Source organism: Globicephala melas, chromosome 15 (assembly GCF_963455315.2).
Source record: "Globicephala melas chromosome 15, mGloMel1.2, whole genome shotgun sequence".
Taxonomy (NCBI): domain Eukaryota; kingdom Metazoa; phylum Chordata; class Mammalia; order Artiodactyla; family Delphinidae; genus Globicephala; species Globicephala melas.
In genome coordinates this window covers 40,323,746-40,346,603 of record NC_083328.1, presented here as the reverse complement: position 1 = coordinate 40,346,603, position 22,858 = coordinate 40,323,746, and the positions used below count along the sequence as shown (strand labels likewise).

Here is a 22,858-nt window from a genome sequence, read left to right as displayed (position 1 = left end):
TATGGTTGAACCTTGAGGACATTATGCTAAGTGAAATAAGCCAGTATTTCATGTGGTAAATACATAGCATTTATGCTGTATGAAATAAGCCAATAAACAAGACAAATACTGTATGATTCTACCTATATGAAGCATCTAGAGTTGTGGAAATCAGAGACAGAGAGTGGAGTGGTGATTGCCAGGGTCTGGAGAGAGAGGGATGGAGAGTTATTGTTTAGTGGGTATTTCCGTTCGGAAAGATGAGAAGAGTTCTGTGGATGGAAGGTGGGGATGGACGTACAGCAATCTGAATATACTTCATGTCGCTGAACTGTACCCTTAAAATGGTGAAGATGGTAAATTTTGTTATATTTTACAATTAAAAAAGAAGGGAAAAAAACTATAACCAATCTATTAGTTGAAATTCTTTCTTTGTTAAAGAATTTGATGGTCCACCAGCAATACAGGCTTACAAATAAGCGAGAAGATAGTTAAAGGTGGGGTGGGGTGGTACATGTGCGCCTTCACACCTCCACTGCCGCCCTTCACCCCTTTTCCTATTTCATCAACTCACTGCAAAGAAATTATTGGTAGACTTGAGGGCACAGAAAGGATGGAGGTTTGAGAATGCCTAGGAAAGTGAACTATAAACGAACTATAAACGTCACAAAAATATTTGTGTTAAGTATTTCTATTTCAGAGGGAAATTGTGAAACCAGATTTCCTGAGCATTTCTCCACAGCTGTGGTGGGAGCCAAGCTGGAGGCTCGGACAAGGGAGGGTGGGGGGAACACAGGTTCCCGGATGCACCAACTGTCACACCCACCTGCACAACGGTGGGTCACGTGATGGAAAGTTCCTCGGCCTGCTGACTCGGAGAATCAGGCTCTGTCCATGGATACACCTGGGGCCAAACTGTTCCAGCCCTGATTAGCTTGACCTTGAGCAGGTCACTCATGCTGTCCAAGCTTCCATCTTCCCAGTGTCAAATGGGCATAAGAAGAGTACCCATCTTCAGGATTGGTGCAAGCACTTGAAAAGACAGTGCATGGTCTGTGCGGGGTACGAGACATGCACAGACTCAATAAAGGTCAGCTCTCACCATGATGCCCAGTTCAGTCAGTCCTCAGTACTCTATCAACAAAATCAAGTGGTCTCTTCAGCCCCAAGGCCCTTCTCCATCAGACTCAGAAACCGTGTGTTAGAGGGCGCCAGATGAGTCCCAACTATCAGAGGGGCTCTGTCTGCGGGGAAGATAAGCAGTTAAGAGGAATGAACCAGCAGCAACCCTTGAGCTGCAACATTTTCAGACTCCTGTCACCAGATCAAGAAACATAAAATTCTGCACTTATGACCATCCTGCTCCATGAGCTAACCCTAGGACAACACCTCCATACCTCTGCTATAGACAATGTCACCCTCTCCTGGATTTAGATATACTAAAACGGCTAACTGTGGGGTTGCAGCTCAAAGCTCTCTTAAGCTCCAGACCCTGGAATCAGTCTCCTTGACACCTCCGCCTGAGTTCCCACTGTCACTGCAAACTTAACACATACAACAGGGGACTCTTCAGTGTCACGCCTTTTCCTCCCAGGTTTACCATCTCCTTCAATGGCACTCCCGCTAGCCCGAGTGGTCAATGCAGGAAGCCCGGGGCCATCCCGGATGATTTCCTCCTTTGCACACCTCACAGCAAATCCATCATTGAGCTCTGCTGGGTCTTCTCTAAACAGTGCCTCTGATTCTTCCTGAGAACCCACAGCCGCCCTCTGAAGGATTATAAGACTCTCCCATCTGGTCCCCTCGAGGCCACTCTTGCTTCACTGAAACCCTTTCTGTAACCAGCAGTCAGGGTGATCTTTTTAAGATAAAATCCTATTACAATTGGCTCCACTGAGTGCAGGTGTTGTCACCCGTCCTCTTGAACAATCCCAAGGTTCTCTCCTACTTCAGTGCCGGGCTTCGGGGGTTGGGAAGGGGCAGGCGTTGCTGGAGCCAGTTCAGATGCATTACGTAAGCTGAGTTCAGGAACCTGAGCTCTGCCCTCACCAGTTTTCTGTGAGAAAAAAGAGCGGAGCCTGCAGAGACCTGTGAATCCTGCCCCTGCGTGACAGCAGCGGTTCCACGGGACAGAACCTCAGGGTTTGAACGGAGGAAACTCCAAGGTCATGGTGTTGGTCAGGGGGAAAGCAAGGGCAGGACCATGAGTTTTCTACAAAGCTAAATCTATTCTTTTAATTACATGTATATATTATTTTATGGTATTTATGTAATATCATAGAATCTTTTTTATTATTTTTAGTGTCACACTCCATGATGTTATTTTTTTTTTCATGATGTTATTTTTAATAGGCTGTGATCAGAATCTGCATTTTTAGGAATTCGGAAGTTCTATTACTCATCTCCCAAATCCAGTCATTTGGTCTCTAGCACTCTCTGAGGCAGCAGAAGGAGAAGCTGTGGTTGGTTAAGGGCTGACTCTCCAGGGACCCCGGCACCCAGCGCTGCTGGTTTAACAGACAGCACACCTCCAAACCAGCAGTCGAGATCCACCCACTTCACCTGTCATTTCTTTAAGGCTTCGGCTCCCATTCTCGGCTTCCTCCACTTCTGGGCGGGTGGCGAGGACTCCCTGCCCTGAGAACAAGGCAGGAGGGCAGGAGTGAGGTGATTCCTATCGGGCGCTTTGACCACAGAATAACTACTCACCACCGAGAATGCCTGACTCTACTTCTGACCATGTGCACTGGTCACACTTCCTGCATATTTGATCATTTTCCGACTTTACATCCTGTTATGGGTTGAATTATGTGTCCTGCAAAAGATCAGTGGGGTTCTGATCCCCAGCGCCACACAGAATGGGCCCTTATTTGGAAATAGGGCCTCTGCTGATTTCATCAAGATGAGGTCTTTAAGCCCCTAATCCAGTGTGACCCGGGTCCTTATTAAAGGGGCAAATTTGGACACAGACACGTGCAGAGGGAAGGCCATGTGCGGACGGAGAGGGAGGACATCACCGGAGGACGCAGGTGGAGACTGGAGCCCTGCGTCCACAGGCTGAGGATTGCCCAAGGCCACCAGAAGGTAGGAGAGGGGCCCAGACCGGTTCTGTCCTTGGCACCTCCAGAGGGAGTTAACGGCAGCTCTAATACACCTTCGTATTTCCACAAAGAGATGCTCTGGAGATGTGATGGGTGTGGCTAAGGGTGTAGGTCCTGGCATTTGACAGAGCAGCTTTGAATTTCGGCTCTTCCATTTTCACGCTTTGTGACCACAGACAAGTTACTTAACCTCTCTGTGCCTTGGGTCTACGATCTGAAGAAAAGAGGGAAAATAAAACCACTTCCTGTGTCCCAAGGGACAACACAGGGGGTAACCACCTCAAAGGCGCTCGGTGCCCCTGGCTGGTGTGCTCCTCAGCTAGACCTTGAAGCCCTGGTCAGCGGACGCTCACGTCTCACGTGGCCTGTGGCGAGCTCGGTGGCGTGTGGCCCGTGTGGTCGCACAGGCCCTGCATTCAGGAAGGCCCTACTTGGTTTAACGCTCTGACACCTCCTTGAAATTTTTCATAATTTTTGACCAGGGCGCCCCCATTTTCATTTTGCATCGAGCCCTGCAAATTATGTAGCGGTCCTGCCTGGCCCCTCAAGTCACGCACGTGGGTTGAAACTTGTCTGTCACCGGGGTTTGCAGGGCGGCACCCTCTTCCGGAGGACGGAAGCAACTCTCCCGGGTCTGGAGCCTTTATTAGCTGTAAGCATCCCAGTCCCTCGGCCCATCCCTCCCATCCTTCTGGAGGCTGCATTCAAATTTCCAAATGTCTTTATCTCTGTCTTAAAGTTGAGCACTGCATGTACTTAGACTTAAAAGAATCTCTCTTGCAGAAACTTTTTCCAGGGTTCGGGGAAAAGAATCAAGAGAAAGAGCTTCCAAGGCTCGTGCTCTTCCTGATTCCACAGCACGGCCCCCGCGCCCTGGGCTGGAGCAGCCAAGCGGGCAGCATCTCCTGCAGGAAGCTGGAAAGCTGCCTCACAACAGGCGTACTTTTATTTTTAGCCCAAAGGGATATTTTGGCCCTTTAGTCACCCCGCCCAAGCTTCACGATTCTTTGTGCCTTCATTATTTAATTCAACAAGTTTTTATTAAGTACCTGCTATAGATATGCCAGCACTACTCTGGGGACAAACCAGACGAACCCCCGACTTGCCCAGCGCGTGTCAGGTGCAAACTGATGCCGGGAGAACAGAGGAGGGCGTGGGTCGATTTGCTGTTTTTCACGGGGCGGTCAGGGACACCGTCTCTGCAGTGATGCTCGGGAGAGACCAGAAGCAGTGAGGGCGGGTCACGTGGGGATCTGGAGGGGGCCCATCCCTGGCTAAGGAGGAGCTGGACAGGGCTGGGACGGGGGCAGGCTTACCACCTCTTGGGAGGGCGGGAGGGGAGGGGAGACGGGTGCTGAGCCCTGGCCATAAAGGGACTTGCGGGTTGTAGAGAAGGCTGTGGGTTTTACTCTGAGTGAGATGAAAACTGGAAGGAGAGGCACTGACATGTTTTTAGAAGTCGGCTGTGAGTACCCCGTGGAGAGAAACACTGCAGGGAGGCAAGAACAGAGCAAGGCCATACGTCAGGTGGACACTGCAGGACTGCACGTAAGAGACGATGGGGGCTTAGAGGTGGTGGCAGTGGGCGGGCGACATGTGGACAGCTCAGGGATACTGCTTGAAGGCAGAGCTGATCACACCTGCTGAGGGACTGGATGCAAGATATTGGGGTAGGGGGACAGTCCATGGTGTTGAGCCTGAAAACCTGGGAGAATGGCACTACTGGATACTGGGGAAATGAGAGGAGGGGGCAGGACCAGGCGGGCAGGACAAGGAGTCCACTTGGGACACATCCAGTCTGAGATTCCTACGAGCCCACCGAGCGGAGATACCCAAGAGACCACTGGGCACCCAAGAGTGGCTGCAGTTTCGGGGAGGCTTGACTTGGAAACCATCGCGCGCAGGTGGGATTGAGAGCAGCAAGGCTGGATGAGATCGCCTAGCGGAAGAATCAACTAGAAGAGACCAAGGACTAAGCCCCAAGGCACTCGATGGTCAGGGATTAAGGAAAAGGCAGGGGGGCTTGCAAAGGAGGCTGAGAAGGAGCCCCCAGAGAATCAGGAAAAGCGAGAGAAAGTGTGGCGTTGAAAGCCAAGGATTTTTAAGAAGGAAGAGCGGGTACCTGTGTCTGATGCTACTGGAAGACGGAGGGAGATGGGGACCAAAAACTGGCCACAGGATGTGGCAACGTGGAGGTCACGGGTGCCCCTGACAAGGTCAGATGGGGTTACAAGACCTTGATGGGAGTGGGTCTAGGAAAGAATGGGCGGGGCAGTGGGGACAGAGAACACACCCCTGAGAAAAGGGAGGAGTGGGAGGCAGGTGTGGGGTCAGGGGAAGCTTCTCTAAAGATGGGTGATACGACGGTATGACTGTACCTGGACGGAAGTGAGTCGGGAGAGACGCCAGGAAACTGGTGATCCAGGACACAGAGGGAGCCACTGTGGGAGGGATGTCCTCGAGTATGGGGAAAAGTTGGGGTCCACTGCACCAGCGCAGGGGTGGACCCCAGAGAGGAGGACAGACGATCTATCCATCGTGGCAGGAGGGGGACACAGAAGGTACATCCAGGTGCAGGTCTGTTGGTAGTTTCAGGGCAGGAGTCATGGAAGTTCTTCTAATTCTAGCATCTCAGTGAAATAAGAAGTAAGGTCATCAACTGAGAGTGAGGAGGGCGAGGAGTGCGTGGGAGGTTCTACAAGGGAGGAATCAGCATGAAATAGTCCGGGGCTTCTTTTTTTCCAAGCCCATTAGTGGCCTGTGAAATCGATTTAGACGGTCACCATCAGCACACTTTAAGTAAATGAAATAGGATAGGATCAGAGAGAAGGGAAAAGGAAACATCAGAGCAGTGTTAGTTTCTGAAACTTTATCTCCCGTATATATGTGAATGTGATTTTTTTTTTTTAAGTCTGTCAAATCTGATCTGAAGAGGACAGCGGACGGACTGATAAATGGAACAGGAGCCCTTGAGATCAATGGCCACAAACCCTCAACGCGCCCGTGGTTTTCCAGCCTGTCTGCCTGCCTGGTGCAGACACAGACCAGGGTTTGGATTCAGTCAGGGGAGTCCCCTGAGAGAGACAAGAAAATTAACGTTTATGCAAAGGAACAGCTATAACCCCAGACCCCGAGATCCAGGCTGAGAAGGACACAGGTGAGGATGTGACGTGGACGAGGGGCAGTGACCAGGTGGCAGGGTCAATGGATTGTAGAGCATGGTTGTGGCCAAGCCAAAGCAACGCTACAGGAAAAACAAGATTCCACATCCCCTCCTCGAGACAGAGGGCAAGGCGGATCGGGTCCCCTCACCGTCCATTCGAAGACCTTTTCTGTTAAACGTTAAGTTTATTGGAAAATGCTTTATCAGTCAGAGGGTTTTCTCCTTGCTTCTGTGCTGGGTTTTCACATGGTGTGTAAACGTGCTTGAAGTCAAATGGCTTAATAGCTTGGTCCATTTTCCTAGCACTCACCAAAAAATGTTTCCTCAAAGGCAGTTTTGCTAAATTACATAATACTTAATCATGCAGCTGTATAAGGACCTTCAGTTCAGTCAAACTTTAACAACTACTTTGCCATAATTCATTGATTTTTATCTCTGTTTCTAGAATGCTGTTTAATTTAGAAAAGCATCAAAATCTTTGAGAACTACGAAGTCTTGGTTCTTATGCCAGGCTCTTTTTCTCTCTCTGGAAGAACTGAGTACAGCTTACCCTGAAGCCTCCCATACTTTCACGGGATGTATCATCTTTCATGGGATGTATAGAGAATCCCACAGAACAGTAAACAACAACTAAGACCCAGGACTTTAAATGGACTTATGGAAAAACAGAAGTGAAAATGCTACATTTTCAAACTATTCATTTTCTTTTACCCTTACAGTTGATCATTTTTTTCTCTTGCAATTCTTATTTTAATGGTTTCTTGATACTTACACGAAATGAAAAATACCTTAGGAAAAAACTAAGAAATAGATATTTCTACCTTATATCGATAGTTAAAATTAGATCTGGTGATAGATCTCTTGAGAGCTTGAATCATAATGTTTAAAATCTCATCTCAGAAATACTTGAAAATGATGTGACCTACAAGGGCTTAATTTCCAAAATACAAATAGCTCATACAACTCAACAACAGAAAAACAAACAACCCAATCCAAAAATGGGCAGAAGACCTAAATAGACATTTCTCCAAAGAATACAGATGGCCAATATGCACATGAAAAGATGCTCAACAGCACTAATTACTAGAGAAATGCAAATCAAAACTACAATGAGGTATCACCTCACACCGGTCAGAATGGCCATCATTAAAAAGTGTACAAATAACAAAAGCTGGAGAGGGTGTGGAGAAAAGGGAACCCTCCAACGCTGTTGGTGGGAATGTAAGTTGGCGCACCCACTGTGGAAAACAGTACGGATGTTCCTCAGAAAACTAAAAATAGTTACCATATGATCCAGGAATCCCACTCCTGGGCATATATCCAGACAAAACTATAATCCAAAAAGATACACGCACCCCTACGTTCATAGCAGCATTACAGCCAAGACATGGAAACAACCTAAATGTCCACTGACAGATGAATGGATAAAGAAGATGTGGTATGTATATATATATATAAACACACACACACACACACACACACACACACACACAATGGAATACTACTCAGCCATAAAAAACAAAATAATGCCATTTGCAGCAACATAGATGGACCTAGAGATTATCATACTACGTGAAGTCAGAAAGAGAAAGACAAATACCATATGATATAATTTATATGTGGAATCTAAAATATGACACAAATATCTATGAAACAGAAATAGAATCACGGACATAGAGAATAGACTTGTGGTTGCCAAGGGGGAGGGGGTTGGGGGAGGGATGGAGTGGGAGGTTGTGGTCAGCAGATACAAGCTAGCATATATAGGACGGATAAACAACAAGGTCCTACTGTATAGCACAGGGAACTATATTCAATACCCTGTGATAAACCATAATGGAAAAGAGTATTTTACAAAGTGCATATGTATGTATAACTGAGTCACTTTGCTGTACAGCAGTAATTAACACAACATTGTAAATCAACTGTACTCAATTAAAAAAAAAAATCTCATCTCAGACCACGTGGTACTGTCATGTAATTCTGGCTTCTCTGTCTCAACCCTTATTCCAGCTGCTGGGTTCTCAGAAGAGCAGATGAGTGGACTCCTTATCACGGGAGGGTCTGCAGGTTGAATTGCAGCCCCTGGTAGCCATGGGTTTCATTCATCTCTGAAGCCTCCTGTGATTGGCTAGTTTGAAGCAATTCACAAGTCCATGGTCTTACGCTTCCACTGCGGGGCTGGTGCAAACTACCAGAACTGGGGGGGGGGGGGGGGGGAGGGTGACTACAGCACAGAAAAGATGGAAGGTGCAGGTACGAATGCACTCAGATGCTTAGGTGTATTTAGTGACTGGCCGGGACAGTGAGGATTTATGTTGTCGTCTCCTGACAGGATTAAGAAGCTCTTCAGATCTTAAAGTTCCCTGAGGTTCTCAATGTCCCCTGTCCTACACCTCATCAGTCTTCAAGGAACTGGGAGCCAACAGTGGTAGCACCCAAGGGCTAACTATGTCCACGAAGGCTCTTTGCATAGTTACAGGCATCCTGTGATTATGTTGACTATTTCCAATAAGATCTGAGGGCATAAATACCTGCCGCAGAACTGAGGGAAATCAACACGGTGAGGAAGCTTCAGAGATGGTTTCTGGTGAGCCAGTGTGACCACCATGGGCCGGTAAGCCGCACACATTATCCCTCACAGCAGAGGGTTAGCAAGAAACTCCTGTGCCTCGCACCATCCCAAGAAATGGAGGAGGGACCACCTTCCAACCACCCACCCTGCCGGCTTCTGTGGGGCTGAGAACAAGCGTCCCAGGCCAGGTCTGCGCGGGTCCCTGTGCGACTTTCAAACACATCTTCCCTCCCACCGCCGGCGCCCCTGTCTCTGCGGGAGGACAGCCTTCAGGCTGACGGGCCCTGCTCGGACCGCGTGCAGGAGCCAGAAGCGCTTGGGGCGGCCCTCGGCCAAAGACTGACCCGCGAGGGGGCACAACGATGCCTGCGTCCAGTGAGCTGGCCTCGGATCCGGCCACTCTCCTGGGTCCCACACTGTCTCCAGCACTTTCCTGTGAAGATGCCCCCTTATCTCCTCTTATAGACAAAGGAAGCTGAGATTCTACTTAGATTAAAAATAGAGCGCAATTCCCCGCAGGGCCTGAGCCGTTCCACCCAGGGCAGCTGATGGCAGCTTTCCCTCCGAGACCCTCTCCATCTTTCCACACGGTCTGGGTCTTCAGGACATGATGCTGCCCTAAGCCGGCCTCTGCTGGTCCCGCATGTGAAGCACCTGCCTCCCTGGTCTAGGAGCCCTCAGAGGGCCTGGACCACGGCCTCCCTCTCTCCACACTTCACAGGCGGGGAAGCTCGGGTCCATAGTGGAGCCACAGTGAACAGCGCATTCTTCCCCCAAACGTCCACACTCCTCCTGGTTCTTGTTCTTTGCACTGGACCCTCCTCTATCCCAAACCCAGCGGATACCAGCTAACACCCACCACCCCGTCCATCCAGCTAATCCCTTCCACTGTGCTCCTCTGTGACACCCAGGACAGGAGGAAATGCCCCTTCTATGTGCAATCACACCACCCTTGGATGGAAGAAGGAGGTCGCTGCCCTCTGCCAGCCCCCTGCTCTTTGACATGACTCCACCCCCAGGAGGTACCACAGTCCCAGGGAAACAGAGTTCAAGAGAGGGGGATGGCTCTTTGGGACGCAAGTCCACCATCTTCTCAGTCAGCTGGCTTTCCAAATAAAGTCACCATTCCTTCCCCCAACAACTCGTCTCTCCATTTACTGGCCTGTCATGTGGCGAGCGGTATGAGCTTGGACTCAGTAACATGAGTGGAACACTGACCACCCTGGCCCGTCCTCACCAGTGTTTGTAAGTATCCCCTTCAAGGCCAGGGGCCCTTCAGGCCGGGAATTACAGAGGGATACCTGCAGAGGTCAGATCCCAAAGGAACCTCGGCGCCCATCCTGGAAGTCAGCCAGGACCCACACCTCCCAGCATCACTGAAACCAAAAGCAACCACATCCCTGCAGGACCAGCCCAGGTTTGTATCTTCTCCCCCAGGCATCCTGCTGCCTAGGAAATCAGTGAGGCCTGAATCTGCACAAGAAATGCCTACAGGCTCTAATTCAACTAATGGGGGAAGAGAATCAAAAACGATGTCTCAGGTCTTCCCAAACCGGTGGCTAGGCCTAATACAACTCCAAACTAACGCCATGGAATAAAACTAATGGGAAGAATTAAGGCGAACTTTGCCAAGAAAATCTGGGGGACAAAAGGAAAGAAAGATAAAGAGGCGAAAAGTGGAGTGGGATTTGCTCAGCTAAATACAGCATGTTTTACAGAGTTGGGGAGAGCTGGGTTCATTCACCAAATGACGCTGGGCCTTTGGGTAAACTAGTGGGGGCCAAAAAGAATGAAGTTGCATCCTGACTTCACAGACCATCTGCCAAGTGATTCCAAGTGAATTTCAACAGTCACCTGTAAAACTGAAAGCATCAAAATAAGAAGAAACTGTACGTGGCTCGCTGACTGAGGATGCAGAAAGGACTTCTACGCACAGGAGCCAATTAAAGAAGTCCATAGGAAAAGTCCAGGCATTTGACTACATGGAAAGTGAAAGTATTTGTGTGATAAAAAGTCACGAATGCACAGCACTTAGTTGAACAAAGTCTGGATCGTGAGACGAGGATGGTTGTTTAGATGACGTCTCACTTTCTGTCGCCACATGTTGAAGGCAGCCAAACCCCAGGCTGGTTACAGAGATACGGTCTCTGGTTTTGGCCCTGTGGGGTCATGGGGGGGGGTCTTGGCTGATTTCTGGGGACACAGGGTCCAGGAGCAATTTGACCTGTGAAGGTGCCCCTCCCTAACCATCCAGGAGAGACATCTGCCTCAATTCATTTTTCAAAAATGTTCTTGTACTCAAACCTGAGTTTAAATGCAATGGGGAGTTAGATATTTGTAATAAAACCTGTGGTGATATCTTCAATAAAGGGGGAAAAAAAAAGCTTTTTAAAGCAAATAAAGTTCAACGAGCTAATATTTCAACTAGCTGAATGTTTGGATTTCTGTATTTTGCATGTCTGACCTAACATGAAATCATATACATGAAATCTAAAATACCTGTCGTTTCTCTCATTTACTACTCAATTAAAATAGACTTAATTCAATTTTAACCTACTCAATTAGACTTAACCTACTCAATTAAAACAGACTTAACTCATTAAAAATGGTAAAATACAAATGTTTCACCCAAGCCTTATCTTTAAAATGCTCAACTTTCGAGAATTTCAAGCAAGTGGGGGAATTACATAATAACTCCGTTGACCGTCACTTGACCACAAGTCATGATCAAATACAAATGAGACAGAAGCTCACAGTAATTAGAACACCTGAAACCAAGCAGGGCCCTGCAGGGCCTTCAGAGGTATGAGACCTCAGAGTCCCGCACTTCTTGTCTGTAAAAAAATTTTAGTCTCCTAGGCCTTCCACGAGTTCCAAAGAGCAGAGTCAGGTAGTGAATAATTAGAGAAGTGAGAAAATGCAGAAACAAAGGAAAAGCAGTCCAACAAGAAAAGTAATAATAGCTTAAACAACAATTCAGCCATAAAACAGTCGCAGGACTCCTAGTTCCTCCTCAAGGGATATAGCTAACACCTGATGCATATCTTCCAGTTGTTTTGCAAAAACTAAGACCCCCACCCAGGTGGAGGACGGCAACTACATGATGTCTACATGGTCGTTGGAACCAGAAGACTGATGATTGAGATTCCAGAAACTTCACCTTGTCACCTCACCACCAATAAATCAGAAGAATGTCCACGAGCTGACCATGTAGCCTATGACCCCTACCCCTAATGTTGCCTTGAAAAACCCTTGTCTAAAGGCCATCAGGGAGTTCAGGTATTTTGAGCACAGGCATTCTCCTTGCTTGATGCCCTGCAAATAAACACCACACTTTCCTTCACCACAACTTGGTGTCAGTAGACTGGCTTTGCTGTGCAGTGGGCGAGTAGACCCAAGTTTGGTAATGCACTTCCTAAATTAGTTTCTCATTTGTACACTATGAAGCACAGCATCATCATTGAAATCACTGCTAAAAAGCCGGTAAAGCTGTTGGAGTGGACATGTGATTCTTTCCTTTAGGTTTTAAAATAAGGATTTTTGCCAAAAAAAAAAAAAAAATGATGGCTTAAACGATTCGGCATACCTTCATAAACCCTCCTACAACTTTTGGGCTTATTCAAAGTTACTAATGGGGTTCCTTGCCACCAAAGATTCTTGACCAGAATAAGACATCTCACGTGGAGTGCCCATAACTTCATCCCCTGCTCCTCCTCAAATCCAACTTTAGCTTTTAAGAAACTTCTGCAAAATGGCTCTGTTTAGACTTTCACCATAGCATTAGCAAGTTTTAAAAGTTTCTACTACCAAAAACAGTGTCATTTAATCACTCATTCATTCAATATGTGATAATTCTGTAGAGTCAGTTTGCTAGTATTAACTGATGTGGATCTATTCACACTCTCAGCTGACACTCCACATTTCTCAGGGATTAAACAGAAAGATATTCTGTGCTCATGGACTGGAAAAACTAACATTGTTAAAAATGCCCATACTACCCAAAGCAATCTATAGGTTCAATGCAATCCCTACCAAAATTCCAATGGCATTTTTCACAGAAATATTTAGAACACTCCTAAAATTTGTATGGAGCCACAGAAGACCCCAAATAGCCAAAGCAATCTTGAGAAAGAAGAACAAAGCTGGAGGCATCAAGTTTGCTGATTTCAAACTATATTACAAAGCTATCATGATCAAACAGTACAGTATTGCCATAAAAACAGACACATTATATCAATGGAACAGAAAAGAGAGCCCCAAAATAAACCCACACATATATGGTCAATTAATTTACAACAAAGGAGCCAAGAATTTTAAAAACGGGTAAGGACGGTCTCCTCAATAAATGATGTCGGGAAAACTGGACAGCCACATACAAAACAATGAACCTAGACCACTATCTTACACCATACACAAAGATTAACTCAAAATGGATTAAAGCCTTGAACATAAGACCTGAAACCATAGCAATCCCAGAAGAAAACATAGGTGGCAAGCTCCTTGACATCAGTCTTGGCAATGATTTTTTGGATCTGACACCAAAAGCAAGGGCAACAAAAACAATAAACAAACAAACAAGGTGGCACTACATCAAACTAAAAAGCTTCTGCACAGCAAAGGAAACCATCAACAAAATGAAAAGGCAACCTACTGAATGGGAGGAAATATTTGCAAATCATATATCTGATAAGGGGTTAATATCCAAAATACATAAAGAACTCATACAACTCAATAGCAAAAAAATCATACAATCTGATTAAAAAATGGGCAGAGGATCTGAACATTTTTCCAAAGATGTACAGATGGCCAACAGGCATATGAAAGGATGGTCAACATCACTAATCATGAGGGAAATTCGATATCGCCTCACACCCATTAGAATGGCTATTATCAAAAAGACAAGAGTTAACAAATACTGGTGAGAATGTGGAGAAAAGAGAACACTTGTGTGCTATTTGTGGGAATGTAAATTGCTGCAACCACTATAGAAAACAGTACGGAGGTTCCTCAAAAAATTTAAACTAGAACTGCCATATGATCCTTCAATTCCACTTCTGGGTATTTATCCAAAGAAAATGAAAACACTAACTTGAAAAGATATCTGCACCCCATGTTCACTGCAGCATTATTTACAATAGCCGAGATATGGAAACAACCTAAGTGTCCACTGATGGATGAACAGATAAAGATGCGGTACATAGATATAATGGAACATTATCTAGCCATCAAAAAGAATGAAATCTTGCCATTTGCAGCAACATGAATGGACGTTGAGGGCATCATGCTAAGTGAAATAAGTCAGACAGAGAAAGGCAAACACCTTATGGTCTCACTTATATATGGAATCTTGAAAACACACACACACAACCAAGCTCATAGATACAGAGGACAGATTGCTGGTTGCCAGAGTTGCAGGTGCAGGGGGTAGGGATGGGGAAGAAATGGGTGAAGATGGTCAAAAGGTACAAACTTCCAGGTATAAAATAAATAAGTCATGGAATGTAATGAACAGCATGGTGACTATAGTTAATAATACTGTATTGCATATTTGAAAGTTGCTGAAAGCAGATAGGTCTTAAAGGTTCTCATCACAAGAAAAAAAATTCTGTAACTCAACAGTGACGGATGTTAACTAGACTTATGGTGATCATTTCACAATATATAGAAATATTGAATCATTAAGTTATATACCTGAAACTAATATGATGTCTGTTAAAAAAAAAATTCACAATCTGGGGTAAGCCTGGGCCCTGGTCAATCACAACACACGATGGCCAGGAACTAGTGGGTTGAAAGTTCTGGGTTGTCCGGCTCATCATCAATGCAGGCTCTTTCTCTTTCCTTCCCTGGATCTGGATGTGGGCTTCTAGGTTCTACCTTGACGCCATTCTGCTTGGACCGTGGCCTCTCTCTGGGTGAGTTCACCAACTCCCCTGCTCCAGTCCCCCACAGCACCCCTGTGACCCCCTGACCCTGCCTGCTTATTGACAATTTCTATCAGGTAACATACAGGACTTCAAAACTCAGCGGGTTGGAAATCACACTCAGTATTTCCTCCCCACTCTCTTCCTTGGCCACACATGCAGAAGGACACACACACACACACACACACACACACACACACATCCTCCTCTCACGAACACCCATCCCATCTGATAGGTCCATTTTTCTCAAAATATTCCTTTCCTTGACCTCTGTGACACCACCCTATTCAATTACAGATTTCTAAATGAGCTGCTTAGATTCTGTGCTTTGGAAACATCTATGAAACAAATTGGAAGATAATTTGCTCAGCACTGGAAACCTAGAAATGTCCCCATCCAAAAGCAGACGGACGTTAAGTTCACCCAGCCTCTCTCTGATCCGGCATCACCTTTCCCAAGGCTCCTCCAAACCCACCACTCTCCTCTGAATCCCTGAAATACGAACTCTGGAATCCACTGTTCATCTCCTCTCCTAAATGCAATAAGGCCTGAACAGCCAGGGTTACTGGTCTGTGAAAAGTACCTCACAGTGGATTGCAGGCCCGCTCTAATTCAAAACAATTTCAAACAATGCGCGTGTCTGAACTGGGGGCTGCACCTCCTGCAGTGGGGGACCTGGATGACGGATGACCGTCAGCAGCCATTCGTTTCTGATCCCAGGCACTCAGACAGTGACCGCGGCTTCCTCTTCACGAGTAAATGTAGACATGGGTCCCCTACAGGATCCACAGCTCCCAGGGAGAGAAGAAGGGAGGCAACTGTATTTCCCACTCGATGGGTGCGGTCAACAAAGACGAGCCACCATCAGGACAAGAGGCCCTAAGCGGCCACTCCATAGAAACAGCTGCATCTGAGGGGTTCTCCGGGGAGGCTGGGTGAGCTCTGCCTGCTTCTGGCAGCATGAAGGGCCCATGCTCTCTAGGGCCTGTCTGCATTGTCTACCCAACTCCTCCAGTTCCCTCAGATTTGATCAAACCCGGGAGATCTAACTCGTGTTAATCAGATGCACAGAAGCTGGGGAACCAACAATTTACTCTAAATTTACAAGGGGGTTATTACTGTGCCTTTTAAATGTCCAGAACATACGTTTGTTTACTATTCTGCACACTAGTGGTCCTTGAACACTGCCTAGATGTCAGAAGGTTTTGAGTGAACTAAGCAACATTTCCCCAAGTGGACCCGTTAGAACACTGGATCCGGAAGATGTTCCATGGTTCTGTGGCCAAAAGAAGCTGGCAAACATTACATGTTATGGAGTCATCCTAAAGAGTCCCAATGCACATAATGATAATAAAGGCACTGAAAAGTCCTGCAGTGGAAAACCTGCTTAACACTAGCATTTCTCTAAAGCATTTTACCCGAGTAACTCTAGTAATTCCTTAGTAAAACCGCCTCCTAAAACACCACTGTGTAAATTCTGCTCTGGACATACACTGCGTGGGATGTGCATCTGAGCAGGGTCACCTCTAGCAAGTCAGCAGTGGTTCAGCAAAATGATTACTGGGCCTGGAGCCCTGGTTCCAACTTTGGTGCTTTGACCTCTCCAGGCCTCTGTTTTCCCACCTACCAAATGGAATTGTTAGTATTGTTGTGAGAAACAACTGAGATATTATCTGGACAAGCATTTTATAAAGCACTATAAAAATATTATCTGCTGGGACTTCCCTCGTGGTCCAGCGGTTAAGACTCCGTGCTCCCAATGCAGGGGGCCCGGGTTCGATCCCTGGTTGGGGAACTAGAATCCTGCATGCCACAACTAAAAGATTCCGCATGCTGCAAAAAGATCCCTCATGTGGCAACGAAGATCCCGCGTGCCGCAACTAAGACCTGGTGCAGACAAATAAATAAATAAATATTAAAAAAATAAAATGTCAAGGGCAATAATAGTGACATTAAAAAAAATATTATCTGCTAAGGATATACTTATTGCCCTGTAACTCCTCAAAATGCTTTTTAACAGGGGGATACTTCTGTTCACTTGTTCAACACCCATTCCTTAAGTGTTAGAACTAGGAGCTGGCTCTCACCCTTAGGAAGTTCACCGTGGGCAAATGGCGGCCATTGCATACTGCTCGTAAGTAATACACACCCAAGGAATTCTGGTGCCGTACCAGGGAATCCTTCCCAGCTGAAACCACTAGGAATCTTGAAGGATCATCAGGAGGATTGGATATACGAGGGGAATGGGACACAGAGCAAAATGATGGAATGCAGGCCGTGTGTGCTGCTCGGGCCCAGTTGAGGTTGACCTCCCAGTGGTGACTGCCCTTGGAGAGAGGAGAAATGAGTTATCTGTCTCCTCCAAGCAGAGGGGGAGGATTTACCTCTGAAAAGAGGTATTTCTGGAGAAGGAACTCCTCTTTGTTGTGGGTAGTGGCCCTTGAATTTGGCGAAGGGGAGGAGGACCTCATGGGGTGGGGGCGCTGCTGGGAATTTATCTCTAAACAAGCGCATACCACAGACCTGGGAGTCAAGCTGCTCCCATCTGCCCCTGCATTGGAGTGGGGAGTCAAGGGTGGACTATTTTAGGGTTACTTCTCTACTCAGATAACCTGTCTATGGGACAGTGTCTCCAGACAAAGAGGTCACGGTAGCAGGTTGGTCTTCTCACATCCCCAGTCTCCAAATGCTGAAGGTGGAGTCCCCAAACCCCAAAGCTCCTGTCAACCCCCAGCCTACTTTCTAGAGTCCCAAATGTGAGTCTCCCCCCAGGCCCCTCCCAACCCACGGCCCCCGATGCCCTCTGTGAAGGTGCCAGAGCAGGGACTGCACGATTGTTCTAGAGACACGTTGGAAAAGAGAAAATGCCCACCTTTATGTCCACTCGTCAAAATACCCTCGCATATCTGACCTGGGTAAAAAGTTAGTAAGAGTTCCACAGTCAAAAAAATAACTTAAAAGGGGTAAGAATCTGAAAAAATATATATATATATATACGTGTGTGTGTGTGTAATTGATCACTTTGCTGTAACCTGAAAATAACACACTGTAAATCAACTATATACTTCAATTTTAAAAAATTTCATAGTAAAACCAAAAAAAACCCATGACTATATACAAAGTCGGCATTGCATAATCTGCTGCATGCCACTGTCAAGCCTCATAAACCCCCAGGTGGGGTCCAGATAAACTGAGGGCGACTGGAAACACTGCCTCCATTGAACAATGATGCAAAGTCATAACCACAACCCGGACTTGATGTAAAATGTTGATATTTTGTTCACTGTGGATTTTTTTACATGAAATTTGATGTTTTTCAATATCGCATTAAAACACTATTTTTCTTAATGACCGAGTTCCGCCAGATGTTTGCTTTTGTTGCAATATTTACAAAGTCCTGTTGGTCCGAAGAGTGCTCTGGGGTTTCCTTGTTGATGACAGCATGTTCCCAAGAAATCCCACTGTGCCTGAAATCCTCAGGCCTGCAAGAAACTACCGCTCCACAGCGCTCGGGTTCGTGCGCGGCTTCCTCTGCTGACTTAGGAAAGCCCCCCAACCCCACCCCGCCCCAGGATCTGAAAGCTCAGAGGAGAAGCGAGGCGCCGGTCAGGGCCCAGGGGGTCGGTCGCGCCCTGTATTTCTTGGCAACACATCACAGGGTTTAAAGCTGAATTCTGCAAACTCCCCGCCGTCCCGCGGCCGTCGAGGGGCGCGGGTGGGTGGACGCTGCGCTGGTGGGAGCCGAGGCCAAGGGTGGAGGCCGAGCCCGGGGGGTGGAGGTGGGGGGCTAGGAGGCCTCAAAGTGGGAAAGTGGCCCCATTGCTTCCCGGCAGGAACCCGGACTCCTCCTCCGCCTGCCATCAATCACCGCGAAAACCCCATTGCCCCCAGTCCGGCTTCTCCCCCCGGGGGAGGCAATCCCTAGCCCAAGCGTCCGCCCCGCTCATGGGCTGAGCGCACGTACCCGGTCTGCGCCGGGCACCCAGGCATGCGACCCCGCTCCGGGCCGCGCGCGCCGGCGCGGGGCGCACTTGACACCCCGTAGGCGTCCCCGCAGGTAGAACTCGACCAAAGTCCCTACCTCCTCCGCCGCGCGCGCCCGCACCCGCAGCCTCGGCGGCCCCTCACCACCCCCACCCCGGCAGAGGTCCGCTTAAGATCCTTGCCCGGAAGCCCACCCTGCCCCCGTCCCGGCGCCCCCACTCCCTGTTCCCCCCTCCCCCGCCCGTCCCCAAAACCCCCGAGGCCGCTCGCTCGCTCTGCCCCCAGGCCTTAGGGGAGGAGCGTGCGAGGAGCGGCACCCGTGCCTCGAACCCCGCAACGCCTCCGCCCCAGTCTAGGAGTCTCCCGGCGCGCCGGGTGCGGGCACAGGGGGTGGGGTCTCCGCTGCCGCCGCCCCTTACCTCGCGCAGGCCCTCCCCGCAGGTCCCGGAGGCGGGGGCGACCGGTGGCCCCGCGGACTAGCGCGGGGCTGACTTTCCCCGCCCGAGAGGAGGAGGAGGAAGAGAAGGAGGGGAGGTGGAGGCGAGGGAAGGGCTTTGTGTCTGCCTCCCGCCCTCCCTCGGCTCCAGCTCTAGCCATCCCCCTCCCCCAACCGCCCTACAGAGCTCGGGAGGGATGGGGCGGGGGAATCCGAGGGGGCGAGGAAGGCGCCTGCGCGACCGGGGCCCCCAGCGGCCCCGGTACCGCCCACCCTCCGCTGCGGGGACGCGCAGCCTCTGCGCTCACCCGGGGACCAGGGACCCAGGCTGCAGGGAGGAGAGCTGGACCAGAAAGTTGATCTGACCCGGAGCGAACTTGGTTGGCCCGGCTCCCGCCCCGCCTCGGCGCCGCCGCCCGGCTCTTCTCAGTCCCCGGGGAGGACCGGACTTTTGTTCTCGGAGACTCGGCCCAGTCTCCTTTCTATCCGCCCATCACAGGGCAGCACACACGCTTGCACCCCCTTCCCGTGACGAGCCCCGCCGCCCCCCAGCGGACCCCGATCCGCCGCGCGGTCTGGGAGCCCCAGCTGGGGAGGCCCGCGTGGGCGCGGCCCTTTGTCCCGGGTTTGGCCGCGCCGTGTCCCCGCCGCGAGGTGTTTTGCTCGTCCTCGCTGGGTAGGGGACCGCCTGGGTTGGTTTCTGTGTGTTCAGGGCCACCCAGCCCCGGCCCCGCGGGAGCGAGAGCGGCGGGGAGGAGGGATGTGATTTGGCTCCGCGCTGGGAGACCTTTATCACCCCTGGGGAGGCGACGCGGACAGGCGGGGAGCTGCTGGCCGGTTGTCGGCCAGGAACCAGCAGGCTTTCTTCCGAGTCGGGCGGGTCCCTGGTGAGCTGCTGAGTTTTCCCACTTCCGCGCTGGGGAGAGCACCTTTGCAGAGAAATACCTAACAGCGTTCGAGTTACCGAAGTAGCTGGTGTCGCAAAAAAAAAAAAAAACCAAAAACGCAAAGACACCTGTTTCGGACAGAGCAGAAAAAGGAAACAAACGGACAAAGACCTTATTTTTGCTGCTGTTCTGCTTCAGACCAGTAGCCAAAGAGGCGACTTAGATTTCACTGGTGTTGGCTCCTGTGAATCCTGCCTTCTAAAATCCCCAAATTTATTTTTCATTTGTAATCAGCTCAGCTCCCAGGAAAACATAGCCCACTGTGCTTCTCTTCTGCTCCAAGTCAACCATTCAATAAAGAATTGAGCACCTGCTATGTGCCTGGCACTGCTCTAATGTTTGGGATGAGCTGGGGAACAAAAGATGAAAAGATCTTTGTTATTGATTAGAAACAAAGATCTCCCTGCCCTGGTGGAGCTGGCCTTCTGGGGGGGGCAGGGGCAGAGGGTGAACCATGAACATCAATGAGTTAATTATCTGGGATGGTAGAAGAGGTCAGTGATAGGGAACCAAAGAAAAAGTAGAATAAGGAGGCCAAATAAGGAGGTTGGGGAGTGCTAGTGTGTGGTGCAGTGTGTGGGATCCAACAGGTGGGGTAGGCAGAGGAGGCTTGCTTGAGAAGGTGGGATTTGGGCAGGTGAGGAAGGGAATACCTGGGGAGAGAACTAGGGGCAAAGGCTCTGAGCCGCTGGCTGGAAATCGTGAGGGTCTGAGTGGAGAGTGATGTGGTCTGGCTATATTGCTGAAAGATGGGCCTGATGCTGTATAGGAGCGTCTACTGTAAGGGGCAAAGGTGGAAACAAGTTAGGAGACTGTTGAGATAATCCTGGCTGGAGATGAAGGTGGCACAGAGCAGGGTGGTGGCACTGGAGCTGGAGGGAAGTATGGATTCTTATTTATTTTGCAGGTAGAACAGTCAGGAATTCCTCTGCGGTTGGATACGTTGGCAGAAGGGAGAAGTAGACAGAGACAGACCTGGTCCCACATCTCTCCTCCTTCTCTCCCTTCTTCCACCGGATTGATTGTGTTTTGTAGACAAAGTGCCCCAGGTAAATGCTGAACAGGTATGGCCTCTGCTCCTTTCTTCCTGTTCTTTTCCCTGTCTCCCTTTCCAGGCACCCTCCTGAAAACTTCCTTCGTCTTGTGGACACAGGCTCAATCTGTTCCAGAACTCGGGGCCCATTTGGCCCTGTCCCCTACCCCACCCCCCACCACCGGAAAACATCTTACTGTAGAGATGGATTTGGGGTTATTCATCAGAACTATTTATTGAGGAGCAACTGTGTATGTGCAAGCACTGTTGTAGGCTCTGGGGCGATCGCAGGGAACCAAAAGATAAAACATTGTGTTCTCCTGGAACCCACGGTCTCATGGGGAGGGAGGCCAGAAACCAGACGAGCAAGGAAAATATGTGACATGGTTGATGAAACGTACCATGGAAAAAAGTTAACCTGGTTGAGGGGGAAGAAAGGGTGCTAGGGAGGCTGCGATTTAAGGTAGGTGGTCAGAGAAAACTCCAGGAAAAAAAAACCAAACAACTCTAAAATAACAAGGCTTGGACCCTCTCCGGGACTTACACTCGGCAGGTTTGGCCGCCTGCTCTGGGTCCCTGGAGATGGCAACGTGCACTCCATCAGCCGCAGAGTTCACAAGTGCTCCAGGGGCACTTCTGTCAGCTGAGGGCCAGCCAGCCAAGAAAATGTCATTTCTAATGAAGTTATTTCCCTTCCAGAGTAAACCAAGCAGCACTGGTCTGGAAGCACTGCCCAGAGCTGGCAACTCAGCAATTTGTTTCTCTCCTCTGTTGAGCAGGGCACGTAGAGGTGAGTGTCCTGTGCACACAGAATGACCGCAAAAGAGTGGTTTTGTACTCCAGGGTCTGAGCTGTACCGTAATCATGATAATAATCATGGCCATTCTTTATTTTTTCATCTGCAGTGGTAATGGGTAACATTACCTTGCTCAATCCCCGTAGCCACCCTGAAATTAATTGGGGCTTTCTTTGTGACCTAGTATATGATCTATTTTGAAAAAAAATTCTATATTTATCAAAAAAGAATGTTTATTAAACGCCCCCCATAATCTAGTTCATACGTAGCATATAGTAGTTGTTCAAAACTTTTTATTACTGAACTTGAATACCAATTAATTAAATGTGAATTCATCTTTTATATTTATTTTAATTCTCCATGTCATTTATTTTTACTATTCTCTTTGCCAATCTCCTAATTGATACCCTGCCTTCTCCCCTACCCACCTTCTTGAATAAAATGGACTTAGGGCAGATGTGTTAACATCTTCCATTTCACTTGGAGTTTTGACATTTTTCGTTGAATGTTCTACCATTCATACTCTAGCATTTTCATGCTGTTACACAGTACATAAATATTTACGTGTACTGTGATTTCACCGTGGATGGCATAGCTATCAGTATAATAAACCTCCTTTGCCCCATTAAGTGTGTTTGTCCTGATTTATTCTGAAATTCATATCATGACCCCTGCTTTCTTTGTGTTTGTATTCATTTAATAAATTCTTTTGTCTATCCTCTATTTTAAATCTTTCTGCATCTTTTTATTTAGATGAGCCTTTCTGAAGCAACTGAATTTTCGGTTATATAACTGAATTTTCTTTTTAAACCCAACTGGTGAATTTGTTTCCATTTTTGCCATTTGTTTTATGGTTTGGGGGTTTTCTAAACCCCTGCCATTTCCTGAGTTCTATGCTTTTGGGTAAGCTGACTGTACTC

At 48.3% G+C, this 22,858-nt stretch overlaps 1 protein-coding gene across 2 annotated transcripts in view; it reads right to left on the bottom strand.

Moving 5' to 3' along the window:
* The window catches only part of RIN2 (Ras and Rab interactor 2), a 219,763-nt gene extending 200,472 nt beyond the window's left edge, over positions 1 to 19,291 (bottom strand). For both annotated transcript variants that reach the window (XM_030872461.3, XM_060284865.2), the window contains exon 1: positions 19,146 to 19,291. The gene's annotated coding sequence lies outside the window, so the exon portion shown is untranslated. The remainder of the gene's footprint in view (positions 1 to 19,145) is intronic.
* Between the last annotated feature and the right edge of the window lie 3,567 nt (positions 19,292 to 22,858).